Source organism: Marmota marmota, unplaced genomic scaffold (genome assembly GCF_001458135.2).
Source record: "Marmota marmota marmota unplaced genomic scaffold, marMar, whole genome shotgun sequence".
In the NCBI taxonomy this organism is placed as follows: Eukaryota; Metazoa; Chordata; class Mammalia; order Rodentia; family Sciuridae; genus Marmota; species Marmota marmota.
The window spans coordinates 73,620,334-73,633,161 of NW_026000026.1; the positions used below are offsets into that span (position 1 = coordinate 73,620,334).

At 43.5% G+C, this 12,828-nt stretch overlaps 1 long non-coding RNA gene across 3 annotated transcripts in view; it reads left to right on the forward strand.

Annotated features, from left to right (window-relative positions):
- LOC125619112 overlaps positions 1-12,828 on the forward strand; it is a 138,288-nt gene that overhangs the window by 50,460 nt on the left and 75,000 nt on the right. The window lies entirely within an intron of this gene.

The following is a 12,828-nucleotide window of genomic DNA, read 5'->3' on the forward strand; positions in this document are numbered from 1 at the left end:
ATAAAAATAGAAAACAAAAACAGTAGAATAAAATTCCATTAAACATAAGAAAACACAGTTTTTAATTTCTTTTGCAGTCTCTCTTTTGCTTTCCTAGTATTTTCATAATTGCTATTTAATACTGTTGTAAGTAAAGAAAAATTAAAATGTTGAATTATTACCATGAATTTTACCATTTATCTTTATACTGTACAATGCTTGTTTTAAAGCAAATATAAGAGCATTTAACTTGTATAAAGATTACCAAAATTATCCAATTATATTAAAATTAAATAATATTAAAATAATCCTTTAAAAGGGGTTTTCTTCTACAGTGCTCAAGTTTTCGTTGGGCATAGTGCTGCATACCTGTAATCCCAGCTATTTGGGAGGCTAAGTAGGAGAATGGCAAGTTTAAGGCCAGCCTTAGCAACTTCCTGAGACCTTGTCTCAAAATAAAAATAGAAAGGCTTGGGATGTAGCTTGGTAGTAGAACCCCTGGGTTCATTCCCAACTTTTGTCCCCCCAAACCAAACAACAGACAAACAAAAAAGCTCAAATTTATCTATTAAAAGTAGAAGACTGGGCTGGGGATGGGTAGTAGAGCATTTGCTTATCTTGTATGAATCCTTGGGTTCAATCTCTCATACGGCTCCCCAAAAGAAAGGGTAGATACCAGGGAACAAAATTGACCAAATTATGTTATGTGCACGTACAAATAAGAACAAATCCCACTATTATATATAATTGTAATGCGCTAATAAAAAGAAAAAAAAAAGTAAAAGGCTGCTTGTGTGGTGTGGTATACGCTGGTAATCCCAACTACTTGGGAACTGAGGCAGCAGGATTGCAAATTTGAAGCCACTCTGGGCAACTTAACAAGATCCTGTTGCAAAATAAAAAATAAAAAGGGCTGGAGGTGTAGCTCAGTAGTAGTGTTTACCTAGCATGTGCCAGGCCCTGGGTTTAATCCTGAGTACTGGGGAGAGAATGGTAATACAATGTATGATTAATGTTAACATCTTTTTTTTTTTTTTAAAATTTTGTAGTTATAGATGAACTGCATGCCTTTATTTTGTTTATTTCATTTTTATGTGGTGCTGAGGATCGAACCCAGTGCCTCACGCGTGCTAGGCAAGTGCTCCGCCACTGAGCTACAGCCCCAGCCCCTAATGTTAACATTTAATCAAATTTATTTAAAAGTTGAAAAATATCATTCAAAAGTGTGAAGATTAAATTTATTTAAAACTAAGAAATATTTAATATCTAAAGTTCTAGTGCTCAATATCTAGTGCTTAATTTACCAAATAAATAATTGGTATTATGCATCATGAAAGCTGTCTTTCACACATATATATTCTTGTCATATGTGCGTGAATGTATATATCCATATGTATATGCAATCTGATATCATTTTTCAAAGTGTTCCTCAGCTGCCATGTGCCACTGTTGCTAATTTAGTAGCACTGATTTCTGAGGACCTTTGGAATCATAAATAGAAATAGAAGCCAGAAAATGAATATTTGGCATTCCTGGTTTTCTAAACTTCATTTTGCAAGAATTCATTGCATTTGTGCTGGGAAGAAGGCTTTGACAAGCTGATTGGTTTTTTTCTCTTACTTAAGGGTTTCTGCTGCTCAGATGTTCTCCAAACCACTGCATGCTGGTCTCTCCTGGTGGCAGCCACCTGAGCCACAAACCTCATTTGGAAGCAGCTACCTTTGTTTTGAGAACATAGGGCAAGAGGTGCAAAGTGTTTCTCCAAAGCCTGAATGTACATTAGGTGTTAGTTACCAAAGTAGATATTGAGGATTATGGGTCATACTGTGTGACCCTCAATGACAGAGGTGTTCTTTAACCTTTACTCTGTGTTTGTGATAGGCAGGACCTTCTAAAGCACAAAGCCCGGGGAATACTCCTTTCTTGCTTTGTTCTTAAGACAGTATTGTTTTTCCAGAAACCTTTAGTAGACTTTCTCTTTTATTTCATTGGACAGAATTAATCACCGGCAAAAAGAAAATTGGTTTCTGTAACTCACCTAAACCAATCGTGATTCATTCCCTGGAATAAACTCTTGGCTACTTAACAAAATAGGGGGTTGAACCCAGGGGTACTCTATCACCAAGCTACATCCCCAACCCTTTTTCTTTTTTATTTTGAGACAGGGTCTCACTAAATTGCCCAGACGGGCCTTGAATTTGCAGTCTTCCTGCCTCAGCCTCCTAGAGTTGCTGGGATTACAAGTGTATGCCATAAGGCCTAGCTGTTTCTATTTTTCTGAAGGGGAATTTGTAGCTTAGAAATGTCTTACACCTAACAAATGGGGGAACTGGTTTGAGCTCAGGGAGTCTGAATGTAGGATCTCCATTGTAACTGTGCTTCTTACTGCTTCCCAGGGCTGATGTTATGGTTTGGATATGGAATGTCCCTCAAAGTCTTGTGTGTTGAAAGCTTAGTCCCCAAAGCAGCAATGTTTAGAGGTGGGGCTTTTGGGAAGTGATTGGCTCATGAGGGGTCTGACCTCATCAATGGGTTAGTCCATTGATGGATTCATCATTTTTTATGGACACTTGGGAGGTGGTGGAAAGGGTAGGAGGTGGGACCTAGTTGAAGGGAGTGTCAGGGAGTGGATCCTTGGGGATGAGCCACTGAGATTACTCCCCATGCTTGGCTGCTTTTCCTCTCTCCCCCACCCCCTTTCTCCCCCCCCTCCTTTTTTATTCCAAGTCTATCCCATACAACATTTGGGATATACTTAGATGAAAAATTATTCATTATGTATCTGAGATTCAGTTTTAACTGGGTATCTTATATTTTTTCTCACAAATTCTAACAGCCGGGCAAATTATGTAGCTAGTGCTGCTGGGGAGACAGGGGGACTGGAAGGTGGTATTACAGGCCCAAGAGGGTTTCCTCTGTGAAGCATCCTGGAGTGGAGATGGTTGTGTGGACACCGGGCTGGTGTAGCTCTAGCTTGTGAGGTTGGACACAGCCTCTGAATGTCAGTGCAGGAAAGGCAGACGGCTTAAGACAACAGGGTGGGGGGTCCCCGCCTTCCCTCCTGCCCTCTGCTTTCCTTGCTGTTCCTCAAACACTCCTTGGTCCTTTAGGCTTTGGGACCTCTCCTCTGGCAATCCTGTCTTCCTGGAGTGTCCTTCTTCCTGGTGACCCCAGGCTCATGCCCCTGAGCCTTTCTCTGACCACCGTACTATTAAGTAGCTGCCCCCATTCTCTATCCTGCTCCGTTTTCCTCGTGTCACTTCTCATCTCCTGATATGTTTATTTATTTTGTCTCTTCTCATTAAAATGAACCGTGAGAACAAGGACTGTGTCTTGGTCACTGGTGTAACTCCTGTTCTCAGGCATACACGGGAAACAGATACCTGTTGAGCTAATATATAAAATAGCGATCCATTAAGAGTACCCTGTGAGTATCTTAGAGCAAGCTTTTGTAGGTAAACTTTAAAAACCTTGGTTATATGTATCAGTGCTGCTCAGGAATAAAAGGAACATCCATGTACCAACATAGAGGAGTCGCAAATGTACTCTCAGAAGTAAAGGAAGCCAGCGTCCACTGAAGGACGCACCCACACCCAAGTGGTTTCCAGGGGAGGGAGCTTGGGGAGGGGTTGATTACAAAGGGCACCAAGGAATTTCTTGATGTTATAAAAATGTTCTATATCTTGAGTGTGTTGGTGATTTGGTATGTATTTACTAAAATTCATAGAATTTTTTTTTTTTTTTAATTTTAATATTTATTTTTTAGGTTTCTTTTTGGCGGACACAACATTTGTTTGTATGTGGTGCTGAGGATCGAACCTGGGCCGCACGCATGCCAGGCGAGCGCGCTACCGCTTGAGCCACATCCCAAGCCCCTCATAGAACTTTTTACTAAAAAGGATGACTTGGGTACTGGGGATCAAACCCAGTGCAACTTTACCACTGAGCTACATACCCAGAACCTCCTCCTCTCCTTTTTTTTTTTTTTAAAAACAAAAACAAAACAACAACAACAAAAAAAACCTTTGAAACAAAGTCTTGCCAACTTGCCCAGGCTGGCCATGAATTTGCAATTCGCCTGCCTCAGCTTCCCAAGGTGCTGAGATTACAGGTATGTGCCACACACCTTGGCCAAAGGATGAATTTTACTTTATGCAAATAAAGTAAAATTATACAAGGACTGTGTCTTGTATAGAGAGGACAAGACTCTAGCACGTGAGCTCCTAAGATCCACCCATGTCTGAAGCTACCTTTGTGCCCTGAACTCCCTGTGATATGAGCTATTGAATTCTGTGTTTTCCCACAGAAGCCAGGTTGACTTGGGTTTCTTGTCATTTATATCTGAGCAAGTTCTATTCCATGCACTTTTATTTCATTTTTTGGCACTGGAGATTGAACCCAGGGGTGATCTACCACTGGGCCATATCCTCAGCCCTTTCTATTTCTATCTTCAAGACAGGATTTTCTAAGTTGCCCAGGCGGCCCTCATTCTTATAATCCTCCTGCCTCAATCTCCCTAATAGCTGGGATTACAGGAGTGTGCCACCACACCTGGTTCTGACCCATATAGTTGATGGAAAAATTAGAAATTCTTGACCTAAGAAACAACAGGACAGTAGAATGTTAGAGTGAGGAGTGGTGAAAGCAAGTTCTCTGAATTTCCCTGAGTCTGTTTATTGTTGGAGTGGGAGCAAGGGCAGAGGGTTGGGATGGGGATGAAGGCAGAAGATTGAGGGTGGGCTGACAGGCATGGCCTTGGCCAAATGGGGCTGAGGATGCCAGGGCCCCAGCCCCTTCCTAGCTATGGGCTACTGGCCATGACTGAAGAGGGCCTGGAGTCAACAGGCAGCTGGAGTCAACAGGGAGCCAGCTCATCTGCAAGCCAGCTCTGGGCTCCCGCTCTGATTCTGTGTGTGACTTCCTGAGCCTCACTTTCTCTTTCGTAAAACCAGAGTGCTAATGGCTGCCTGCCCATCTCACAGTTTGTATGAGGCTTACAGAATCTGACACATGCATCTCCGAAACCGTTATAAACACCATCAGCCCTCCATAACTGCAAGGTGACGGGTCTCTTTCATTAGCTTGAGGGCTGTACTAGACAAGGGCTGGAAAGACCCTCTGGAGATTCAGATGGACTTGGGCAATGATCTGAGGTATACTGCACACTACAGATGTTCCTCGGTCAAGAGGAAGCCTACAAGGGGTGCTGAGTGGACTGCTCTGCTCTGCTCTGCTCTTCCTTGGGGGTTGTGGGTGAGGATGTCAAAGTTTTCTCAAGGGCCATCTGGGCAGGGCAGTCTCTGGCCGGGGGCAGGTTTCCGGCTACAGTTATTAATCAAATGCCTTCTCCTTATTGAAAAGACAGAAAAACGTGTTTTTTCTTTGTTTCTTTAAAAAAAAAATACAGTTTTTCTTAATGTAAGAGAACCACATATCTGTTTAAGAATTTTGAAAATACAGAAAAATGCATCTAAAGAAATAAAAACCACAATGATCATACAACTTCCAGAGAGAGAACATTGGTAATATTTTTGTGTGTCACTTTCCAGTATGTATCTCATTGTGCCTATGCATATATATATTTATCTGTAACCATACATATATCTGTAAATAAATATGTATACAGATTATCTGTATGTGTGTACACACATACACATGCACGTATATGAGAGAAGGCTTATGAAAAAAATTGATTCTTCTGTACAAAAATCATCAGAATCTGTTTTTTGTTTTTCACTTACTATATAATATAAACAATTTTCTCTATCAATCTATCTTTTTTTTTTTGGTACTGGGGATTGAACCCAGGGGTGCTTAACCACGGAGCCGTATCCCCAGCCCTGTTTAATACTTTTATTTAGAGACAAGATCTCATTGAGTTGCTTGGGGCCTCGAAAAGTTCTGAGGCTGGTTTTGAACTCTCAATTCTCCTGCCTTAGCCTCCTGAGCCACTGGGATTATAGGTGTGTGCCACTGCACCTGGCTATATCTTTACCTTTACCTGTAAAAATTCTTTTGGTATTGGGATATGAACCCAGGAACATTCTACCTCTGAATTATAGTCCCATCCCTTTTTGTTGTTGTTTTTATACGAGGGATTGATCTCTAGGGCACTTGACCACTGAGCCATATCCCCAGATCTTTTTATTTTTTTATTCTGAGACAGGGTCTCTCTCGATTGCTTACAGCCTCACTAAGTTGCTGGGGCTGACTTCAAAACTGCCATCCTCCCACCTGAGCCTCCAGAATGACTGGAATTACAGATGTGTGTCACCACACCCAGCTAGCCCCAGCCTTTTTAAAATTCTTTATTTTGAGACAGAGTCTCACTTAGTTACCTAGGGTGGCCTCAAACTTGCAATTCTCCTTCATCACCCTCCAAGTAGCTAGGATTACAGGTGTGTGCCACCACACCCTACCCTATATCTTTACTTTTGGTGTAGCCTGATTTCTCACTGTTACATAACAGTTTCGACTGTTATGTTGTGTTCAATGTATCCCAGAAGACTGTTTCCAATATTTTAGGATTATTAAATAATAATTGTAATTAAAGATATACCTTTGTGCATATCCTTGAATAATCTTGTAGAACAGAGTTTTAAAATGTAGACTTACTGGCTCAAATGGATATTTGTGTAATACTTTTTGTTTCATCTGTCCAAACTGAACCTAAACAAGTAATACTAATCTACCTTCTTACTATGGTGCGTGCGGTGCATCTGAGTTCTCTGAATCCTGGCTCTTGCTATGCATTATTGGATTTTTAGGACCTTGCCAATTGACATGTGGGAAAAACTATCTCATTTTTATTTGAATATGTCCTTTTTCTAGCTAGGCACAGTGGCCATGCCTGCAATCCCAGGTTCTTGGGAGAATAGGAGGAATGTAAATTCAAGGCCAGCCTAGGATACTTTTGAGACCCTGTCTCAAAATAACATAAAAAGGACAAGAGATGAAGCTCAGTGTTAGAGCACTTGCCTTGCATGCTGGAGGACTTGGGCTTGAGTCCCAGTACTAAAGAAATTATTTTTCTTTTTCTTCCTTTTTTTTTTTTTTTGGTACTGAGGGTTGAATACAGGGGTGCTTAATCACTGAATCACATCCCCAGCCCTTTGCATTTTAAATTTTGAAACAAGGTCTCACTAAATTACTTAAGGCCTTGCTAAGTTGCTGAGGCTGGCTTTGAACTTGTGGTCCTCCTGATTCAGCCTCCCGAGTTGCTGGGATCATAGGTATGTGCCACTGCATCCAACCGAAAAGAAATTAAAAAAAAAAAAAAAAAAAAAAANNNAAAAAAAAAAAAAAAAAAAAAAATATATATATATATATATATATATATATCCTTTTTCTGACTACCAGTAAGATTGACCATTTCTTCCAGATTATTTTAATTATTTGTGTGTTTTTATGAATTGCTTTTCAATTTATGAATTGCCCAGGCTGGTCTTGAATTCCTGGGCTCAGTGATCCTCAGTCTCCTGAGTAGCTGGGACTACAGGCATGTGTCACTGCTGCCAGCCCAATACATTTTTAATAGTGGGATGAAATATTTTGATAGTGGAACTTTAACTGAGAACAGAGGCCTGGATTCTAGATGAAAAAAATTTAAGCTGCTTACCCTGCTACCCACACGTATTTCCAGAAACATGTAGGGTCTTGGTCTTTAAGAACTTGGTCTTAGGGTGTAGCTGATCCCTTACCTTTGTTTAACAGATGGATTATCTGTAGCCAGAGAGAGGTTGCCTACCCACCCCCACAGAGCTGGTCGAGGGCAGAGCTGGAGTGGGAACCTGGTCCCACCCGTGTATGCAGAGGCACTGCTTGTCATGGCCTGGAACTTCTGGCTCCTCTCTCTGGCTTCCTCTTGAACACTCCCTGGAGGCATCCGGTGCCTGGGTGCCATTCGGCTAGAAAACAAAATCTGTTTGAAAGCTGCATTGCAGGTTTTTCCAGAACTTCCAGTTTTTCAGAATCCACCTGCTTCTCTTGCCCCCAGCAATTACCATTTGAATTTCCCAATCAAATCCCTGCTTCCTCTGTACCAGGGCTCACTAGGTGGGTCCACAGGAACCTTCTTCTGGGGATGTGGTTCCTTGGGTAGAGACCTTCCTGTGACCTCAGGGCCAGGCCCCCAAATAGCACCTTCTCTACAAAGTAACATCAGGTCAGTTGGATGTGGATTCTAAAGTTTCTCAGAAGTTCTTTCATTTAAATGTGTTCATACATTTTTTCCCCCTCTACTCTTTCTTTCTTGAAAGAATGAAGTTAAAGTATTAGGTTACTAAATTTAGTTCTTGCTGACGCACTCTCCTGTGTCCCAGTGTTTCTCTTAACCTCACTTTTTTGCCAGTAGGACACCATCACATCCTACAGAATGTTTAGCTCTGAGGCCTTTCCAGATGGGAGATGTGTTCCTGTGTTCTCATAGCTCTGGGGCTGGGGATTTAGCTCAATTGGTAGAATGCTTGCCTTGCATGCAGAAGGCCCTGGGTTCAATCCCCAGCACCACAAAAAAAAAAAAAAAAAAAAAAAAATCATAGCTCTGTCCTCTGTGTGCGTGATGCTAAGAGCTGGCAGCCACTGGGGCAGGTAGGGGGCCTGGCAGGCAACCCAGAGAGGCAGAGAGCCACAGGGTAGTGATGGTAAAACCATTGTAAGCTTCTGGTGGAAAGGAGAGGGAGATGGCTATTTGATCTGGGGATGGTGTTTGACTGGGATCTGAATGGAGAATCTTCAGGCAAGGAGGCACCCCTACTGGAAGCAACCCCTGGGTATGGTTAAATAAGAAATTATTCTGATACTTGTTAAAATGTTAAGGAAGACTGTTCAAGACCATTGCAATAGGGTTATTGTAATAGAAAGATTGGGTTCAACTCTGATTACAGCAAAAAGAGCTGAGTACTGATAGCCAAGGAGCAGAGTGAAGTGGTCAGTGGATGGAAAATGATTGAGAGGAGACAGACATCAAAAGTAAGGGGAGCAGCCAGGTGTGGTGGAGCACCTTTAATCCTAGCGACTAGGGAGGCTGAGGCAGTTCAAAGCCAGCCTCAGCAAAAGCAAGGCACTAAGTAACTCAGTGAGACCCTGTCTCTAAATAAAATATAAAAAAGGGCTGGGGGTGTTGCTCAGTGGTTAGATGCCTCTGAGTTCAATCCCTAGTACCCCCCCCCCCACAAAAGTAGGGTTATTCTTGCTAAAAGCAACTAACAGGATTCTTGCTAAAAGCAGACCAAGGACTTACATATTGAAGGTGGGGTGCAGAACTTGACCAGCTATCAAGGGCAGGGCATTCTGTCTAAACTGATTCTTGGCAGGCTTCTTGCTAAGCAGGTGATGCAGGCCTGTCAAGACAGGAGAAACTTGGAAGGACCAGGACTGAGGCCTATCTGAGAAAAGGTCTCAGAAAAGCCCATCTAAAGTTTGGTCAAGGAGAGAGTATTTGTCAGTGCTTCCTTTTGTTCAAGGAAAGAAGATGAATTCTTCTGTCCTCTTAATATAGTTCATTTCTTGTCTGGCCACTTTTTATTCGTTAAGGAGCTGAGCCATCTGTTGAGACTTGGAAGAAGAGGATCCTTGCTGGAGGGGGGTCAATCAGCAGGCATTTCAATGAAGGGGATTGTATGGTTTGGTCTGAATGTTAAAGGCTTCATCCCCCGGATGGCACTTTTTAGAGATGGTGGAATTTCAGGAGGCCAGGCTATAGGTCATTGAGGGCAGGCCCTCAAAGGGAATTATAGGCCTGGTTTCTTTTTCTTTTGTTTTTTTTTAAGAGAGAGAGAATTATTTATTTATTTTTTTAGTTTCCGGAGGACACAACATCTTTGTATGTGGTGCTGAGGATCGAACCTGGGCCGCACACATGCCAGGAGAGCGCTTTACCGCTTGAGCCACATCCCCAGCCCCGTATAGGCCTGGTTTCTTAAACCCTGCCCTCCAGAGGCAGTACTGCCTACCCTGTGAGGCCCAGGCTGCCATGACCTCAGCACCTACCTCACAAGGAGGAGGCAAGGATTAAGTGCCGATGCACTCAAAACTCTCAGCCCAACACGTCACACGTATTGAGTGCCCACATTTTAACTGTGGCTCATTAACTTATTGATTTGAGTACTGTTTCTTGTTTCTTTTTGGGTACTACTGGGTGTTGAACCCAGGGACTCGTGCATGCTAGGCAAGTGCTGTACCACTGATCTGCATCCCTAGCTCTTTTTATGATTTTAGAGACAGGGTCTTGATAAGTTGCCCAGGCTGGCCTCAAGCTGGAGATCCTCCTACCTCAGCCTCCTGAGTAGCTGGGATTATTGGACTGTGCCACCGCACTTGGGTTCAGGTACTGCTTTAGATTCATAGATTGCAAATATGAACACAATAAGGTCCCCGTCCTCACCCTCACGGAGGTCCCTTTCTAGCGGGAAAGAGACAAAAAACAACAACAACAACAACAACATGTGAGCAGACAGATTTGACTATAGCATTGGAGAGAAGAACAATAAAGTGGTGAAGGTAACAGAGTCCCTAGTGAAGTAAGTGTGTCATCATGAGAGTGTTGGAGGGACATCCAGGCAGAGACTTCGAGGTGGGACTGAATCTGGCTTAGTGAGACGCCCCACCCCCATGAGCAGGGTGGTAGGTCTGTGGTAAATGAGGCCAGGATGGAAGCCAACAGACCACATAGGCCCTGCTATGAACTATTCTAAGTGATCATTATTTCTAGATTCTTCCAGACAAGATCAGCTGCTCACTCCCTGGTGCTGTTCTGTGTCACATGCACGAGAGCCACTATAGCAATAATCACACTGTGTTAGGACTGTTTGTTTTACTGCAACTCTGTAAGCCCTTTGGGCCAGGGACCATGTCTATTTTGCTTTTATTAGCACCTAGCAGGCAATATATGCAAATGTGTGTGGTACTGGGGATTGCTCTGCCACTGAGCTGCACCCCCAAGCCCTGTTTGTGTTTTATTTTGAGACAGGGTCTTACTAAATTGTCCACACTGGCCTAGGCTTTCTATCCTGCCTCAGTCTCCCGAGTAGCTGGGATTACAGGTGTGTGTTACCATGCCCGGCTTGTGCTTCACATTTTAAATGTAAATCTTAGTGATAATAGGTCCTGACAATTGGTGCAGGGGTTCTGTGGATCCATCTCATTTCAATTACCATAATAACTCCCCTCCCCAAGGTGGTGTCCCCCCTTTAATAGCTGAAGAAATAAACCCTAGAGATTGTGCTGTGCCCCAAGGATACACAGCCAGGAACTCATAGAGTTGGGACTGGAAGCCAGGACTTGAAGAGCCTTGCTTTCTGCTATGCCAAAGCTGGAGCCCAGCTGCACCCAGCCACTTGGGGGTGGTGGCCCTGGGCCTGCCCTTCCTAGGGTGGTGTGTTTCCTGCCAAAGGTTTTGGCATCATTTGGCTCTCTTGCCCCTGAGGGGTCGCCTTGCATCTCTGTCTTCTTGTGTAGCATCCCGTAGAGCCCGAGGGGCTGTCCCTCAGAACTCCTAACCGCTTTGTACGCCACAAATGGAAAAGTGGCACTTAAAATGAATTTATTCAGGTGGGAGCTGTGTAAGACATGAAAATAAGGCTTTTGAGCTGCTGCACATAAACTTGAGTGTCAATGAAAAGCTTTTTATTTGGTTTCCGAGCCAGACTTTGAGAAGCCAGTGGGCCGTGCGGTCTGGAAGCACGTTATAGGCAGTGGGTCGGAACAGGGGCCACTTTGAATGGCCAGGAGGGAGAATCACTCTGGTGAACCTGGAGCGGCCAAGAGGCCGGGATGTCAATAAACAGGCAGGACACAGAAAGCCTTTTCTGGAAAAAAAAAAAAAAAAAAAAAAAGGAAGGCAGAGCCTCTCTCCTTGTGCATTTGAGAAGGAAAATGCATGAGGTAACCATGTTGGCAGCTTTTATAGCTTCCTCTGGGTAATGCGCCGCGCAGACCCTGAACAGGTCGGTGTTCTTTTACTCCAGTGTCACCACGCGACCGGGGCAGCCCTCCAGTGATGCTTGCCTGAGGCTCTGCCCACGTGAGCCGGCATGGCCGGGGTCCTGGGGCAGCAAGAGCAGACAGCCTTGCTGGCTGCTGGGCAAACCACCGTGAAGGCGGGGAGCAGGGTTCCCAGCTTCGTCGGGATGCTTGCTTGGCAAGCTGGTGCCAACGGAGGAGGTGGCAGGTGGCCGCAGAAAGGCAGCCGCTCTGGGAAGGAAGGTGTGAGTGCATGCTGTCTGCAGGTTGCTGCTTGTGAGCCGCATAGGAACCTTGGCGTGGGGAACCCACAGACAGGTCTTTGTTCCCTGGGCTGCCTTTGCCAAGGCACTTTCCATGGCTAGACCTAACCTGCGTTTATAATCTCTTCTCTCTGATAACTTGTACACGCGTGTGAAGTATTTTTGGACATGGGATGTGTATATGGTTATAAATATACATCTACTACTTTGGTGACCTGCGTGGGCACGGTATGCAATGTTTTTTGAGAGCAGTGGCCTGGAGGGAGACACCCAGATCGCTGCTCTGAAACATTAACAAGGCTCAGAAAATTTCCATTAGGCGAGACTTGGATAGAGTATTTTACATTTTCATTATAGACTCTCCTTGTTATCTCCTTGTATATGGAAACAATATGTGATTTCTGAGAATTTTTAAACATTTTCAATCCTAAGAATTCCAGGGTTTTTTAAAATCCACGTTTATTGTGGAAAAATTAGAAAATATCAAATATCAAAATAACAGTCCTCAGTCCTCTACAATCCCATAATCCAGGATCATTGCGGCTGCTATTTTGGTATTTGTATGCTTCTCCAGGCTCCTTCCTAGTAAATATATGCTAATGTAAAATAAGATGTAATAGTTGAT